General features: G+C 44.7%; 1 protein-coding gene and 1 long non-coding RNA gene across 3 annotated transcripts in view; one reads left to right on the top strand and one right to left on the bottom strand.

Annotated features, from left to right (window-relative positions):
• Nucleotides 1–16,889, top strand: part of ATP6AP2 (ATPase H+ transporting accessory protein 2) — a 103,843-nt gene that overhangs the window by 32,866 nt on the left and 54,088 nt on the right. The window contains exon 1 of one of the 2 annotated variants that reach the window (XM_068686324.1): nt 13,623–13,626. The exons of the other annotated variant lie outside the window; for it this stretch is intronic. The gene's annotated coding sequence lies outside the window, so the exon portion shown is untranslated. Of the gene's footprint in view, nt 1–13,622; nt 13,627–16,889 lie in introns of those variants that run through there. 2 annotated transcript variants of the gene reach the window in all.
• Nucleotides 1–16,889, bottom strand: part of LOC137858498 (uncharacterized) — a 47,332-nt gene that overhangs the window by 9,964 nt on the left and 20,479 nt on the right. The window lies entirely within an intron of this gene.

Here is a 16,889-nt window from a genome sequence, read left to right as displayed (position 1 = left end):
CTGATGATGACGCCTGCCAGGTGCTGAGCCAGGAGCTCTCCCTCTGCCAGCCTGTTGCATACCACAGCCCAAATCCTGCAAACACTGAGGCACACAAGAGAGACCCTGCTGAGGTGAGCAGGCAGGCTCCTGGCAGCTATGCTGCTTGTGGACACATTTTCGTGACTGAGACCCCAAATTCATGGTGATTTGGGAAAAACAAACGGCAGCTTCTAGCTGTCCAATAAAAGTGCACCATACACCTACTCAGCTATATGCATTAATCATGCCTTGATAATTGCTTCTAAAGTTCAGTTTAATAACAACAAAACCATTTCAAGACTCTCCTCAGCAGCAGAGGTGTTACCTAGGCATGCTGGAAAAGAAAATAAAATTATACTGTCCAACCTGTGGGAGAAATATCAGCTGAGGTTTGTTAATTTTGGATAACTTCTAAATTATTCTGCTGGCACAGTTTTAAACTATAGCCTTATAATGGATCTCCTCACACTTTTAGGGCAATGATAAGAAAATTGGCTAAAAAATGGTAATGCCCTTGTTGGCTCCTAATGCATCTTTTGAGTCTCGTCTGTCTAGTTTAATGAAAAAATAAAGTTAATGCTGCCTTATTCCCGTCCCAATAACAATATCCCATGCTCAGATAATGAACAAATCACTTCAGGGGCAGAGCGCTTCCCCTGAAGGGCAGCCAAAAAGGCAGAGCCGAGTGCTGAGGCTCTCACCAGGTGACATGCGGTGCTGTGGGCCCAGCACCCCACGTGGGCCACCAGGCTGGTACCTGAGAGGCCAGCACACCCACATCCCCAATTCTTGCCACACTAAAAAGCCTTAGGCTGAATACAGACCGCTTTACAGAAGCTTGTGGCCACCTGCAAGCATTTTTAACCCTGAAATTTGGGGGGTGAAATTCATATTTCAGTCTGAGTTTCCTTTTCACATAGCACAGGCAGCAGAGAAAGTGGAGATGTTCAGATGAAAGTAAATAAATACTTTTTGTTTCTTAATCATAGCATGTTTGCCAGGTATTTGACAACCAGATTGAGCCTTTAAAGTCATAACATGTTACCTAAAGATGTGGCTTGATTACAGCCTAGACATGAATGTATAATGCCGGTTTTCAAGGGGCCAATTAGATGCAGCATTTCATGTAGCTATTCCATGAAGACTGAAATTATGCCAGGGTATATTATATATTGATCATTTTAGTTTTTAGAAGCTATTTCTTAGTCTGATGACAGTAGCTTTCAGCGCTAAGAATGCTATCTGCAGAGACTTCTCCTCTGCCAAAAAAACCCACCCCACAGCTATTCAAAGAAAGTGAAAATTTTTATTCAGGCTTTCCTGAGACAGCAAAGAAGGGGGTGATGGAAATTCTGTTATCATCCCAACTGCAGAGGCTGTGATCAGGAGCACGCTCTCGCTTGCTGAGCAGACAGCTGTAATTAAATCACTACGGCTTTCGGGATTTTAGCCACACTCCACGTCATGATAAAAACTCACGGTGAAAGAGATGAGGTAAGACCACGTGAAAGCAGTCAATACCAATGACCAGCTGCAGCAGCACAGCAGCTTACCTCTATCCGGAGAATTCAAGAGCAGCAGAGGACACGGTGTGCTGGCTGCGCTAATGCTGCAGGCACTGGTCCTGTACCTGGCAGCTCCACACACCAACGCTACCTAGAGCATCCCAGAGCTACTGCCATGACCTGCAGGCCACCTCTGCCGGGTCATAAAATAAAAGCCCCTCCACATCACTGATCCAAGCCTGATAAAAGAGTTTGGGAAGTTCTCCCAAGGAATCTAGGCATTTTTCTTACTGAGTGCCATGAAGAAACTAAGCTTGCTTCAATGGAAAAACAAAACAAAACAAAAATAACAATGGCAGGAAATCGGCAAACTCGAACTGTTCAGATGCTGCTAGTTGTGGAAGTTAAAAAAAAAAAAAAAAAAAAAAAAAAAAGTGAAGGTAAACCTCAGGGCAAGGATGTGCTATAAATGGGTGCATTGATCAATTCCTACACACGTTTGGAGACAGATTCATTGCTGCTGCTACCTGCAGTGCTCCTGCCAGAGATGCAGCCAGGCTGCTGGGGAAATCAGTGAGGTTTTGGGCAGGAGGGCAACGATACTCCAGTGCAGCACGTGATAGATCCAACAGGCTCTGCACATCCTGAAGAGCAGGCCAGCCGTGAACCTGGGACACCCCCTGCTCCACTGCCTCACATGGCAGCAGGACGCTGCAGCTCTGCTCCCTTGTGGGATTTTGGAGCTTGGGGATAGGAATTGCTGCTGTTGCTGTCACCATCCCCATAAAAAGCACCCAAAGTGATGCCACAGCCCGTGGGAGAACAGAGGGAACAGGGGATGCAGGCGTTCAGAGCGTAGTGTCCTTAGGGATACAGACCTCAGCTAGCAAGGATGTTTTCTCCATGGGCCAAGGCTGAAGGAAAGATGAGAGGAGCTAGCCAGGGAAAGGCTCTGACTCAGCACCCTGACACACTTTGCCTTGCTTGAGGCTAATCGGTATCCTGTGCACCTCCGTGATGTCAGGTACCACACAACCCTGCACATGCTCTGCTCTTGCTTTGCAAGAAACCCACCAAAACACTTAGGCAAGTAGGAAAGCTTCCATGTACAACCTGTGATAATAACAGAGCGAAGGCTCCCGGCACTACTGCACACTTAGCCCTACCCAGCTCTCCTTACAAGGCTGCATCTTGGCTGTAATATCTGGCCCCTGCTAGGGCTGGACATCTCTGCCTCACAGGTAGCATTGTCCTGCAGTGTTTCAGACACTTGGTCTTGAGGTTCTTGCTTAAGCAATGCTGCCATTCAACTGCACAAGCATTTCACTTGGTTCACAGCTGCTTGGTCATCTTGGTCAGTTTGGAGGTCAGGTTGAGAAAAAGTGCAAAGGAAAGCAGATTTACTGCTCTGGACCTGCAAACACACCAGACAATTCTGGTTCTACAGCCTGGCAGAGCTTAATGTTGCTTTCGTCTACATTAGGCCACATAATTATTAATTCTGTTCTCAGGTGATATGCACAATTTAGAAGTTTTCTCAATGAAAGTTAGTAAGATAATGCATCAAAGGAAAAATAAATAATATTTTTTCCAGTTCCCTAAAATTCCACAGGTTAATAAAAATAACATCAAAAAGACCTGTGCAAAACCCCAAGTATTCCTTGCTGCAGGTGACATATAGCACTTTGTTCAGAGATCAGATACAAACTGACCCAGACAAAGACTAATTTTTTGTTGCAGGTGTTTGCATCCTTTATAACTAGTTTGGATTGTAACTGTTATATTTTAAAATGCAAATAGTTTAATTTCTCTCCTTATACAAAAAGATGCCTGCTTTTCAGATGCTCAGCTTTCTGGCTGAGGTCATTCATGCTCAGAAGATAAGTGACTTTAGGCAGTTCTTTAGAGAAATTTTACACTTTCCACAGGTTAACTATTTTCTGGTTAAACTGAAAAGCACGCTGCTTTTGTCACTATTATAAAAGTGGTCTAATGACGTTCTCTGAACCTGGCTTCTGAAGGCTAGATGAACTTCAGCAGAAACTTGGCACTAAGATGTAGGAGCAGTCATATGCTGCAGTTTGGGAGGTGGTGAGAATTAATAGATAGGTGACAGGAAGAAATCCCCTGTCGAGCATGTTCGCTAGGGATCATTTTTTACTCATTCTGTGCCAAAAACATCAAAGGAGATTAGGGGAAGCAAAAAATCCTCTGCGAACCCTGATGCAGGCACCTTCACATGAGCACTTGCAAGGCTTGTGTTTTCCACCAGCATTCTGGCAAATACAGTGACACCCCTTGTGCAAACGCTGGTGAAAAACCTCTGTAGGCAAATCTCTGGGTTTTCTCTGAATGAATGTGCATGAATAATGTTTTAGACAGCTGGTGGCTGAAACAAAACCAAGTCAGAATTTCCAGCATGGCTAGGAACGCTAGACTGAGACAGCAGCTGAGTGGGAAAAAACACAGCCCGCATATAGAAATGTCATGGTGACCCTCTACAGCCCTCCCAGTGACTGTGTAGAGAAATAACTAATACGTAAGCCAATAAACTGTATTGGGAATTCTCCCTCCTCGAGCTCTTCCTTAAAAGTGTGTGCGTGGAGCACTGCCACAAGCCGGGCAGCCCTAATGCATTCATTGATCAGGCGGGACGCGTCCGCTTAATACTGCAGTGCGTGCTTCCCATTTGTTTACCCTTTTCCACATTTCTACATCATTTCTTTTCATTTTGAAGCAAATTTCAGCACGATCACTGTATTTGCTTGAAGTTACACTTGTGCAACAAAACTGCCCCCAGCCCTTCTGTGCTGGCAGCCGCCGTCATTTACAGTGGCCACCCAGCAGAGGTGCTGGAAGCAGCAGGAGGGATCCCTGTCACACGTGCACTGTCACCAGGCAGGTCGAGGTACCTTTCTCAGGGCCAAGCTTTTATACCTCTAACATAGGCATATGTATTTTACCTCATTATTGGCTTCAGCTGTACTTATTGTTACCAGCCCGCGTCCCGATGCTATTTTTTCTAGCCAGTCTCAGTGGGAAAGACTTTTGTGCAGAGCAATATTTGCATCTTGGCAAGCCTTTACTGGTATACATATTGTTAATACGCACATAAACAGGATGCCATTCATATTTAAACAGCACTTTCTGAGTCTGATGGCATCACAGTCGAGGGAATGGAAATGTTCTGATTTGTATCACTTATCTCAGTGGAGGTTGTTTCCTCCGCATATTCTGACTTCTGTAGGGCCGCTATAATAAGGTAGTTATATTCACATAGGATGAGACACTAGGCATTTAATAACACCCGCTTCCTCCCCCAAAAGCCTAATAAGCTTGCCTTGCCAGTTGATCTTTGCAGTCATTTACCCCTCTGTTTTTTCCAGACTACTGTGCTTCCTTTATACTTCAGCTCCTCTCTTCGTTTTCATTTGCATATATTCAGGGCCCTAAAGAAAAACGGCTCTGCATTAAAAGGCTATCACAGAAATATATGCTATTTAAGTAACAATAGAGCATGCTTTTCATTGGGAGGAAAAAAAAAAAAGAAAAGAAAAGAAAAGAAAGGAGGATATTTAAATTCCTAATAAGATTTAAAAGGATGTCACATGTTGTTCGGTGTACGCGGTGCTCACAGCATTTGTCCTTGCTAATGCATGCAGTTTGTTGCAGCTTCTGCTGCAGCTGGTTTCTCTCTTGCTGTGTGTTCGGAGTTGTCACCTCTGTCTCTGTCTGGGGCTTTCCCCTCCCTGCAGAGAGCTTCGTGTATCCCTGTTTGCACCCCCTGCAGCTATTTGCTCTGGCGTTAAGGGTGTGTGAGGTGGTGCCACTCGCGCTGGGCAGCATGCCACATGTCACGCTGACTTCTGCAGCTTGCCAGGAGCCCAGCTCGGCAGGGCTAGCCCTGGCATCAGCTCCACCGAGCTGACCCGGGATCACATTCCCACCCAGGGGATGATACTTTTTCACTGGGTCAGCAGGACCCAGAGGTGGCAGAAGCAGGCTCTCCCTTGTGGCTAGAGCCCGTCATCAGTCCAACCAAGCTGACGGCAGAGTTGCGTGCTGGGTTTACAGCTTGAAGACTAGCTTAAGTTGCTGTCAGGTTTTGGTTTGCTTTAGCACTCGAGGCAGGCCAGGTAGTGGCTATAGATTGTGGCTAGAGCCTCTGCTAGGTGGACAAGACACCACCAGGGAGAGGAAGGCAGGGGACGGCAGTAACATCTCCACCTGCTGCAAATTCATCTTCTCCCCTCTTTCTTTGGAAGGGCTATTTATAACTGGCTCATCCTGGCGACCCCAGATGTCAATGTGCAGCCTCACAAACTGTTGGGTCAGCACGCATGAGGTGGCCCAAGCAGCGAGGACATGGGGACAGGGGTTGGAAGAGAGCCAATCTCCTCACAGGAGGCACAGCACCATGAGGACCACCAAGAGCTCCCGGGGCCCACGAGGCTTCCCTGTAGCATTTGGGTGTGCTGAGCTGGTGTGTTAGCTGATTTCTTCAAGACTCAAGCTTGCTTTCGGGAAGGAGCTTTGCTTTTGCTCTGGGCTCTGGTAAGTAGTGGGCAGTCAGTAATGCACGAAAAATCCAAACGCTTTCCCCAGTAGCAGAGAAAACGACGCTCTGAGCGGAAGGACAGTCTGGCTGTATTTTCAGTACATATTTTTTAGCAGTGAGTGAAGAGGTGGCTGCTTTATAGGTGTGAAAACGAGAGGCAAAGGCCAGCAAACTATTGCTTGCATTTCTGTATTTTAGAAAGCAGTAGACAAACCAGACGGTTTTTGAATGCAGGGAAAAAAAAGGTCCTCAGAGCTGAAATAGGCAGGGTCATGACTTTTCAGTGTTATTCTCATGAAAGAACAGGGAGGATTAAAAAAAGAAACCCTAAAACACCAGTGACATATCTGCTAAGCTTGTGTGTGAAGTAGCAGGAACGACTAATTTCTCCATCCTTCCACAAGGACTTTCACGGACCGTTTTTGCAGGGCAGACTCGTGGATAACTGCACTTCATCATGCTACCAGGGAGCTCATTCAGACTGAAAGTTGGACTATTGGTTTTTAATTTCAGCGCAGTTTTTCATTTTGATAGCTCTTCCACCTGACACGGAATTGCCATGGTGCAAATTGAATACAATAAAATTGCTAATCAGCCCATTAGAATATGTTGATGGTATAACAGCTATTAGTTGTTGAATAATGTCTTCCTCCAATGTATTTTGAATTAAGTCCGCAGGATAGCAGAATGTGCACATGCATGTGTAGCCTTCTCTCGGAAACCCATACGACTTCTTAACACAGTGGCAACCCTGTACAAATATCAGTGAAAGAAAATGTGTCTTCAGGTAGTGAAATAAGCAATAAAACACAGAGACAAGTAAGACAGGCTACACAAGTCATTTGCTCTGATTACGTCTTCCATGGGAACACAAAACTTATTACAGGATCCAGTTTCTCATCATAGGGCATTTTTCTGACTTCCAGTGCTGCTTATCCCGGGAATACCTCACACATTTTACCTCCCCAACAGTTAAAATAAACCAATCTCCTTCAGCAACATCTTCTTGCCCCGTTTTCTCCTGCTCTCCTTCAAACGCTTGCCTGACAGTTTCTTAGGTCTTTAACACCGTTATGCAGAGGCCACAAATCTTTCCCAGCACCCCAAGAAGAAGAACCCCTAGCCCGTTTCTTTTAAACTCTCTTTAATTTCTCTAACACAGTCTTCCCTTGCTCCCCTATTGCAAAGGCTCAAAACACAAGCCTCTTTTCTTGGCTGCCCCTTCTTGGGGAAAGAAATTTCTTGGGGAAATTTCCTACACTGGCACTTTCCCTTGTCTGCCTTCTCTGGTGCTAATTCCCGCAGGGCTGGAGGCTGCCACACCAGGAACGCCTTCGTCTGAAGATGAAAATAGGAAGAAGGGAGCAGTGAATACAAAATGCTTCCTGATTGTTTAATATGCTCTGTTAAGAGATCCTTCTCATTAAAAAAATAAAATTTGTTGGCATTAAGGGGAAATCTGTCCCTATCCACAAACATGGGTTCCCTGAAGAATCACCCTTTATAGTTAGCTTCTAAGAGAAACACAGCAGTCCTATTATAAAGTCCTACAGTTTCTGGGACTTTATTTTCTGATAGGAATCTTGTGATTTCAAATGAGTCAGAATCCAGACTTACCCAGTAATGCATAAAAACAAGAATGCAGTATTACTGAAACTTTCTTATAAAATGGTGCAGTCCACTATGAGATCAACTGCAGTGTGAATGTTACCAACAATATGACTTTAATATATCGGAAATGATAATCCAGGGTTTGTAACCCCGGGCATTAAAATATAAATAAACAAACAAATAAAAGGCTTCGTGTGATTCTCTGCATCTTTATGCACCTTCAGGGAACGGGCTTTCAAGGCACCCAAAGCTCATACAAACTAGCATCTGTGTCATTCATGTTATGGGACTGAGAGCAGCCTACTTGCAAGAAACATTAGGGCTCTCTATCGTATGCCGGTAAGAAAAGGAACAATGCGTTTGAGTTGGGCAAAGATGATTCAGCTCAATCTGAGGAGAGTGGCTTTGTATTCCCAGTCAGTTTAACGACCCTTTCATCGTTCAAGGAAATTATAACTGTGATTCACTGGGACAAAGTTAGCAACTTCTCTTTTTATCTAAGTCCTATTACTGGTGCCCGTCACAGCCATTCAAGGACCTCCTGGGAACCAAAATGGACAATCGCATCCTCCTCCCTCTGCCAGCCAGAGGCTGGGTATCATTAACAACGCTTAAATTAATAGTGAATTTTGGAGGTTTCCAGCAGGAAACCATGGATGAAGAGACAGGACATACATTTCAGTTCAAAGTCCTGCCTGTGAGTGGAGGTCTGTGACATTTTCCAGTTCAAAATTAGACATTCATGAGTTCACTGCAGCGAGGTGCAGGTTATTGTTTTCATCTGTGGAATCAATAGCTGGGGGGGAGGAGGTGGAAGGCGGCTTTTTGAAAAAGGGAGCATTTCTCACAATGGAAATAAATCCATAATGTGTAATAAGTGACCGAAGGTGGTTCCCTGCCTTTGCTCTTTTCTGTGTGATATAGGCCTCAGAGCTCTGAAAGGAACTGGAACACAGGATGAGGTCTTTCATCAAACTTTGCATTACCGCGGATAACATAGCATCCAAATTTTGCCAGATTATGTGAACATAGGAGACGTGCAGAAGCAAAATATCTAGAGCTTTGTCTAGGTGAGGTCAAAGTAGGGTAGGTAAGCAGAAGGGAAACCCATCTTGTGCCCAGCTGCAGCCCACCAAAGCCTTCCATGCACTTTATAACTCCAGGAATCCCTAGTCTCAGAGCAAATGCCAGGGTTATCCCTGCACCTCTTAGAAAGGATGTGCCTCCAGTCTGTGTTGTGATGGTGGCACCACGCAGAACCCACCACTGCAATGAGACTGAAGGCAGCAGTAACAGTAGTTAATGCTTTATTGCACTTAAGAATGATCAAAGCTGCTATATTCATTCCTTTCTAAGTGGACCGGACTGGTATAATGTACATCTTTGTAATCTGGAGGCTATGTAACTGTAAAACAGGCTGCCTAGTTTCAAGATCATGAGCTGAGATAAAAGAAAGCATTAGACAGTTTACTCCATCTTCTGTCCCTTGCGGAATCTCTGCCTCTTAATTCCCACAAGTGTTTTGTTGTATATGCTTTAAGTGTCTGCAATGACAGACCTACTACTTTTCAGAGACCATCTTGAAACTTAGCATGACTCTCCAGTGAGATTTTTTTTTTGTTGTGGCTAGTTTGTCTTACATTTTGTCTCCTTACAATTGACTCCAAAGTTCCTGTATCACCCTATATATATATATTATATATATTATAATATATACATTATTTTATATATATAAGTCATTTCCTCCAGCCCCAGCTGAACAGGGCTCCATTTGAGAGACCTTCAGCCAGTAACACTGTAATTTTAGCCTTCTTCTCCTGACCCTCCTTTTGCACATTTTGTCCCAGACTAACAATGCTTACCCTTTCTTCAGCAGCTGAGCAAGCTAATGGGCTCAAAGTGTAAAAGCAGAGGGTCTTAGTGTAACTCAGCTAATGGGGGTCTTGGAGGTAATAAGAAGGATGTAGTGGATGGCTTTGCCCCTTCTCCAAAGCAAAACCTCACTGAAAACCAGTTATTTTCATACCATCAAAGAAACGCAGTTGGTAACAGGCGAGAAATAATCCTCTTATATAACAGGTCAAATAATAATATGTCATCAAGGTGCTTTTAACTTCATTAAAATTTGTCCCTTGATAAGTGACATTTTAATTATGTGATCAGGTAATAAAATAATACATGCCTGAAAATTTACGTCCAACCCACATATTATTAATGGTCTTAAACTAACCCTGGATGAGAGTGTAGAATCTTAATCTTAGACAGCAAATAATCTACTGAACCTTTTCCACACACGTTTTGGAGTTTTGAAATGATTATTCATTTTGGCAAAATAACTGACATAGGGACATTAATCTAGCCCATAAAATAAACAATAAAGGTAACAAATGCTTTTTAATCTACACTATAATGTTGCCATAATCTAACAAAATGTCAGGAATTTGAGGATTAGACTTCTATATTGCCTTAGCATGAGTATTCCCCCAGGGGACTTCATAGTTGATTTGAACCTACAGCTGGGAGGTGGGTCCCAAAACAGGGCAGGCATCTCATGAACCAGATAAGGCAGCCAATCCCCTGAACTGAAGCACTTTTCCTTCAAGACTAGATGCATTTGTCAATGTGATTCCTTTTCTTCATCCCAGGCTGGCCAAACAGCTACTCCTCTCTTTTTGTAGTTGAAGAAGAAACTTTTTTTTTTTTTTTTTTTTTTTTTTTTTTTTTTTTTTTTTTTACCGTAGTCTTGTGCTTCAGGTTTTATTTTATTTATTTATTTATTAATTTTTTACCACTGCCCAGATACACATGGATCCTTGGAAAACACAGTGCAGTTCATGCCAAGCACACTGCCTGCCTTTGGCATTTGCCCACTTTGCATTGCAGGTGAACCTTGAGCACAGCAGCCTCCATGCCCTGCTGCTTCTAAAGATTTGCAATATCCAGCCAATAAACCTTTGCTGTTGGGGAAGATGCTGTAAAATCAGGGGAGCTGACTCCTTAGGGGAGAGTTTGATGCAAAATAAAGACACTCATTTCCCACTAAAGGTTAAACCACTGTTGTGGTGGCGGTTGAACAAGGTGTTCAGAGCCAAGATGTATTAGCAGAGTTGGCTTGCTCTATGAGACAGCAAAGCCAACCTGGAGTGTCTGAACAGTTCACTCAGAGGGGAAACTATAGCTGCAGTAGTTTATCTCCTTGGTGCTTGCCTGCCTCATCTTCCCTGCCTCATCTAGAGAAAGAGACATCCTTGCTGGGTGGAAAAATTCAAAGAGACAGACATGGAGGGCTTCTGAGTGCTAGAGAGTATCCTGAAGCTAGCCCAATGGGAGAAAAAGCACAAGATGTCCCTAGGGAGGTAGCAAGCACCACTTTAATCTTGGGTACACTTGGGTGAAAGATGGCATGGTCCATGTTTCGGTATAAGCGTGCTCCAAATATGTGAAAACAACAACAACAACAACAACAAAAATCAGGAGCATTTTTCAAGCTGAGATACATTATATAGGTTTAGGCATGAAGAGACCTATCTAAAGGCTTCTTTACTGTGTACTTTAACTTCTGTATCAAATGTTTGAATATGCCTATTTGATAGGAAAGTGATCTTAGTTGATTTGAATTTTTATTTGCAATGACATCTAGAAATAAATTTTTAAAATGATTTAAGGATTTTTAAAAATGTACAAAACCAGTATCTGTGAATTTTTAAGACTGTTTGTATTTAGAGCTATTTGTTGGAGCAAAATCCATTAAAAAGCAGAATGAACTGTGCTAGTCAGAAAACTCAGAGCAAGTCATAAACTCCAAAGGCGCAGCTCCAGAATTCAGCCGCTGTGATGTAAACAATATGAGTCTAATCTAACATATAAACTTCTCCAAAGCATTTATCACTGTAGTATCTAGGCCATGTACATAGATTTCAGAATATAGTGGGATCTGTCCAGAAGGGATGATCAATTTCCCATTCATCTGATGTGCTACCCATTGGCTTTGCCATTACGTTTAAAATAATGGAAGTTACTCTCTGATCACGAGCATGTAATTCACAAATGGGCTGCCCTGATGTGATTTTGATGCAGGCATTCAGGTAAGATTTATTGGGTTTAGATTTGCTTTTTCTGCAGCTCTCCTGACATTTTCCAAGAGTAGAGTCCCTGGCTACATCGATCCATTTATATCCTGCTGTTCCCAAAGAGCAAATTTGGGTATCAGCAACCCCAGGAGAAAAAAAGCTAAGTGGGAAGACAAAGGTAAAATGTTTCAAAGACATCCACGTGCATCTACCACCTCTTATATTCTGGAGATCTGTTTGGGAACTTTGATGTTTTGTGGGGAGACATAGACCACGCAGGGATGGGGCAGGTCTGGCCTGGGGAATCAATGTTTTGTGCCTTAAGGGAGTATAAAAATCCCCACACCATGCAAGAAGCAGAATTTGCTTTCTTCCAGCTTTCCCATCCACTGTCATTTCCCCTGATGCTGGGTGTAAGCAAATGCAATGTTCAAATGATGAAAAATGTCGCAGTTGCCCCCAAATTATACAGGCAACCTGCAAAAGATTTGGGTAAATTTATGTATTAGAAAGACAGGTGCCTGAGAATGACTCTTGCAGCAGTGTCCTTTAAAAAAGAAAAAAAAAAGAAAAAAAAAAGAAAAAAAAAAGAAAAAAAAAAGAAAAAAAAAAGAAAAAAAAAGAAAAAAAAAAGAAAAAAAAAAAGGGGGGGAATGGTTCTGAAGTGGAAAGCATATAATAAAAATCGTTATTTATTAATAGAGCTGCTGGAAACTCCCTGGAAACCGTATCTGCCAGCAGCGATATCTGCATGTCAATCTAACTCCCTCTTTTTATTCTAGAGCAAAAAAGCTGCATTATTGTTCCTGCTGCTGTGATCCCCTCTCAGGCTGCTCTGATACATGCCTCTCCGGTTCCCTCCTTTTGGGATAAATCCCCTCCCATGCCATCTGTCTTATGCTCCGGCTTCTCCTCAGCCCTCCCCGCTGCTTCCCACACACAGAGCCTGAGCCAGAGGCTCCTTAGCACCCTTCCTGAGCCCACAGCAATGAGCCCTGTGCTGCTGGAGGTTTTGGAGGTCACTGGTACTTCTGTCTGCCCTGAGGGGCTCAGTGGTGTCTCCAAGACAGTGAGGCACTCTGATGGACCGTGGACATGTCACCCCTGTGGGCTGAGATGTCACCAAACACCGTGTGGTACCTCTCCCATGTACAGGCCTCGCCAGGCCAGGCCAGGTGACGACTGGACCTGGTGTTGACTTAACATCACCCCCTGTGTCTGTTCTCTGCTGCTTTTGAGGATTCTGCCCACCTGAGAGCTAATGAAACCACCCTGATACTGGATGACTGGCAGAAAAAAAAAAAAAAAAAAAAAAGGTTTAATTACGGGGAGTGGCTGCAGAGTGGTGGCGTGTTTGGCAGGATGAAGGAAAACGGTAGCCTCCAAAAGCATCTGGGTGCACACGCAGTTAAATCAAGGGAGGTTACGGGGTGGCATCTTGACAAAACCCTTGGAGGAGGGCAGATAGAGGAGGAGTTGACGTATTTCCAATTGGCATCATCGGCCCAGTGCTGGGCCAACTTGGTGTCCAGCTTATTCCCTATATTCGAAGTTTTTTGCTAGACAGCCCCTTCCAGGTGCTCTGATCCAGATACCGGTTTTGGATGCATTTCCCCAAATCAGGTTGCATGCTCGGCTCTCCCCAGACACTAACTAGCAATCTGGTGTGCTCCCGCAGCCAAGGAGCAGCACCGTGGAAGAGCAGCTTCCATCAGAGCCAGAGTGATGAGAGCTGGATGCTGCGGAAAAGGAGCAGGCCTCACGGAAAGCAGGCTCAAGGATCTGCAAGGTACCAAAGCCAGCAGGCAGCTCCCAGTTGTAAGTGAGGAATGAAAAGGAGTAGGAAGCACGGGCCTGGCCGGTGTGATACGGCACCTGGGGGTGTCCAAGGAAAGGCTGGACGTGGTGCTTAGGGACATGGTTTAGTGGGTGACATTGGTGGTAGGGGGATGGTTGGACCGGATGATCTCGGAGGGCTTTTCCAACCTTAATGATTCTGTGATTTCCTTCCAGACCACAGCTCTGTGCAGGATCCTGCCTACCCGTGGGCTCTGTTTGGCAGGGCTTCATGCTGGGAGCCAGCTAGAGCAACCTCCAGCACTGCGGGTTGGCAGCATGCAGCCGGGCAGACGGCGCAGTCACCGATTAATAGCAGACAGCAATATTTAAACTAATCATTACAGGGATCGGCATAAAACAAAACTCTTATTAAAATTAACAGCACAGTCACTGAAACTGATGCTGTTTCATGCTATTCATTAGCTAACAGCTGAATCTAGCCAACAGCCCTTGACTGGGGCTGGTGGTGCTTTTAGTCCTGTGTCTCCTGGAGACAAGGCTGACATGATTTCAGATGCTGTGTGGACACATTGGCGTAACCAAATGAGGTCGTGCTAAGAGGGAAGGACTCCAGCCTTGGGCCCACGAGGTGGGAAATGGCTCTGAGCTGCTCACTGCCATGACCAGACTGGTGCTGAGAGCAGCTGCAAGGCTCCACATAAGGACACAGGGAAAATTTACACCAAAAAAAAAAGAACCTCTCCAGCACACTAAATTAATTGCTAAGGTGGACACATGTTCCTAATAGCTTTTGAACTATTTGACAGAGTATGAAAGGCTTTAATCAGCCTCTAAAATGTTCATGAAAAGGGGTAGATAGACAGAGCCCTTATTAATATCCCCAGTGATGGAAAGGCTGCTCTGTGAACTCACACTCCGGGAGCTGTGAATCCACAAAAGAAAATCCTCAAAACAAAGCTGCTCTGAGTGACCTAATTAGCACAGCACAAGAAGTGTTTGACCTATAACGGAGGGGATTCCTGCCTCATACGAAGCTGTGATGCATCCTCCCCCTGCCCACTGCGAATGCACAATGAAACATTTTCATGAAATGCTTTTATACTTAACCTTGCATTCACAATGGTCTAGAAGTGCATGCACAATCATTTACCATGTCTCTTGGGGGGGAGGGGGGGAATATTAAAATGTGATTTCCAAAAGACTGAATTGGTACAAGAGCAGATGCTAAACTCACAAAAAATAATGCCATAGGATTTTTTTAAGAAAATCTTTATATGTGTCTGTCTATCTATATCCATCATCTGAGCTCCCACTCTCCTTCCTCTACCCCTGAAGGCCCCCCTTGAACTCTCTGCTTTTTAGTCCTAACCAGCACTTTTGCTGGGTGGCTTCAGACCGAGTGCTCTCCCTGCTGACCCCCAGACACCTAATTGCTCCACTCCTTAATGTTCCCAAGGTCGCAGGATGTGCCACATCCCCCTGACCTCCGAGGCACTTTCAATATCTCATGAGCTGAAGTCAGCAGCAATCTCAGTCTAAAACATCACCATCAGCTGTATTGCAGGAGCATCAGAAGGACCCAACGAGGATCAAGGCCCCGTTGTGCTCAGATCTGCATAAACACCCAGTGAGAGACAGCTCCTGCCCTCGCGAGGTTACGGGCTGAAAGGGAAGGCAGGCAGAGTGAAGGCAAGTGGGAGACACGGAAGCAGAGTGTTCGTGGTGATGCTAGTCACATAGCATGCTCGTCTCTTGTTCTCCCCCTCCCCTCGAAATTAAAGTAAAATAAGTTGTTGGCTTGTTTTTCGGAGTTGTAAATCACTGTTTGCAAAAGTGATCGTCTGTTTCCATCCACCTTGGTTCTGTGCCAGCGCTGCTCCGGGCTGCATTTCCTGAGGAGGCCCCGTGGCTCTGCAGGAACGGCGCAGCACAGGAGCACCAGGAGAAGGAAGAAAAACCCTTGGTCACCCCCTGCCCCTGTCACAGGTGGCTGCAGCCTTGCAACAAGCTCATTGGGGGCAGACTGCATGCAATGCAGGGTGGATCCCAGCACATGCCTGATCAAGGAAGGAGAGAAGGAAAATTTTGAGAACTGGAAAAACTACACTCAAGTAGGGCACAACATCACTTAAATCTGACCCTAAGGAGAATAATGCATTCTTCTCTTTCCTAGGCAGTGGAGGTGTACCAGCATCACAGAGCTGCGCAGCAAGGACAAAGGACATTCTGTCCTGTCCTATGCAAAAAAGTCCCACTCTCAAAGCAAGGCTTCAGGACGGTGTGCGCGAGTTTGATTTGCATCCAGAGTGGAAACATGCTTGCCAGCCATCAGGCTGATCTGATTTGAAGCAGCTGAGATATTAAATGCACTAAACCAGAATGTATAATAGCTGTGCTGGCAGACCTTTAATTATTGTCGTGCTTGTGGGCACTGATATCATTCAAATTAAAAGCTTTCCCCACTACTTGCATTTTTTTTAATATGTTGATGTACTCTGCACTGATGGATTGTCCTCTCTTGTCCTTCTCTCACAAAATGCTTGGCACCATTTGCCCCAGTGCAGAACTAAAAATTACTGGTGCTCACTTGCCATATTTTTGTTCTTTTTGTTTTGTTTTAAAGCAAGGACCCCATAACTGGAAGAAAGACTTGATAAGTTTGGACAGGCAGTGTTAATTCCTCAGTCACCAGTCCTCCTCAGAAAAAGCAGGAACACTCATTATTAATAGCAAGACCAAAGTGCTGGTGCAAGCTTCCCTAGAGGATCGTGCTGGCTGATGACATAGCAAAGTTTCCTAGCTTTGTGCTGCACAGATGCTCTCATTTTCTTCCCTCAGCTGGTCCGGAGACAGATATTTTAGGCCAGTTCAGTGTTCAGCTATAGCAGCAGAAAGCTTGAGCAGCTCCTCTGAAGTTAAACAGCATCTCTCGGTTTGCACCACTGTCAGTGATACGAGAATTTGGCTCCTTGTCTAGTACTGTGATAAGGCTGCTCATTGTAATTCTGGAACAAGTGGAACTGTTAAGCGGAATGAGCACAGGACCAGCAAAAAACATTTATCAGAAAAGTTGCCTACATCCTCTCCAGAGATGGAAAAACCCTAAGATAGGCAGAGGAATATTCCTGTTTATTCCCCTGGATGACACGCATAGCACATCACATCTTCATTATATCTTCACGGGAGGAGCAGTACTCATATCTCCCACATTGCTTCCAAATTACAGGCCCTGCCTTGCCACAGCTGCCGCAAAACTCCTTTCAGCTCCTGCTGTGTTCTGCAGCTCCCCTTGCTGTACACACTATGCAGCTGGTTTTATCTTGG

The sequence above is a fragment of the Anas acuta genome, chromosome 1 (genome assembly GCF_963932015.1).
Source record: "Anas acuta chromosome 1, bAnaAcu1.1, whole genome shotgun sequence".
NCBI lineage: Eukaryota > Metazoa > Chordata > Aves > Anseriformes > Anatidae > Anas > Anas acuta.
Note: the sequence above shows the minus strand (reverse complement) of the source record. Positions and strands in the feature narration are given on the sequence as shown.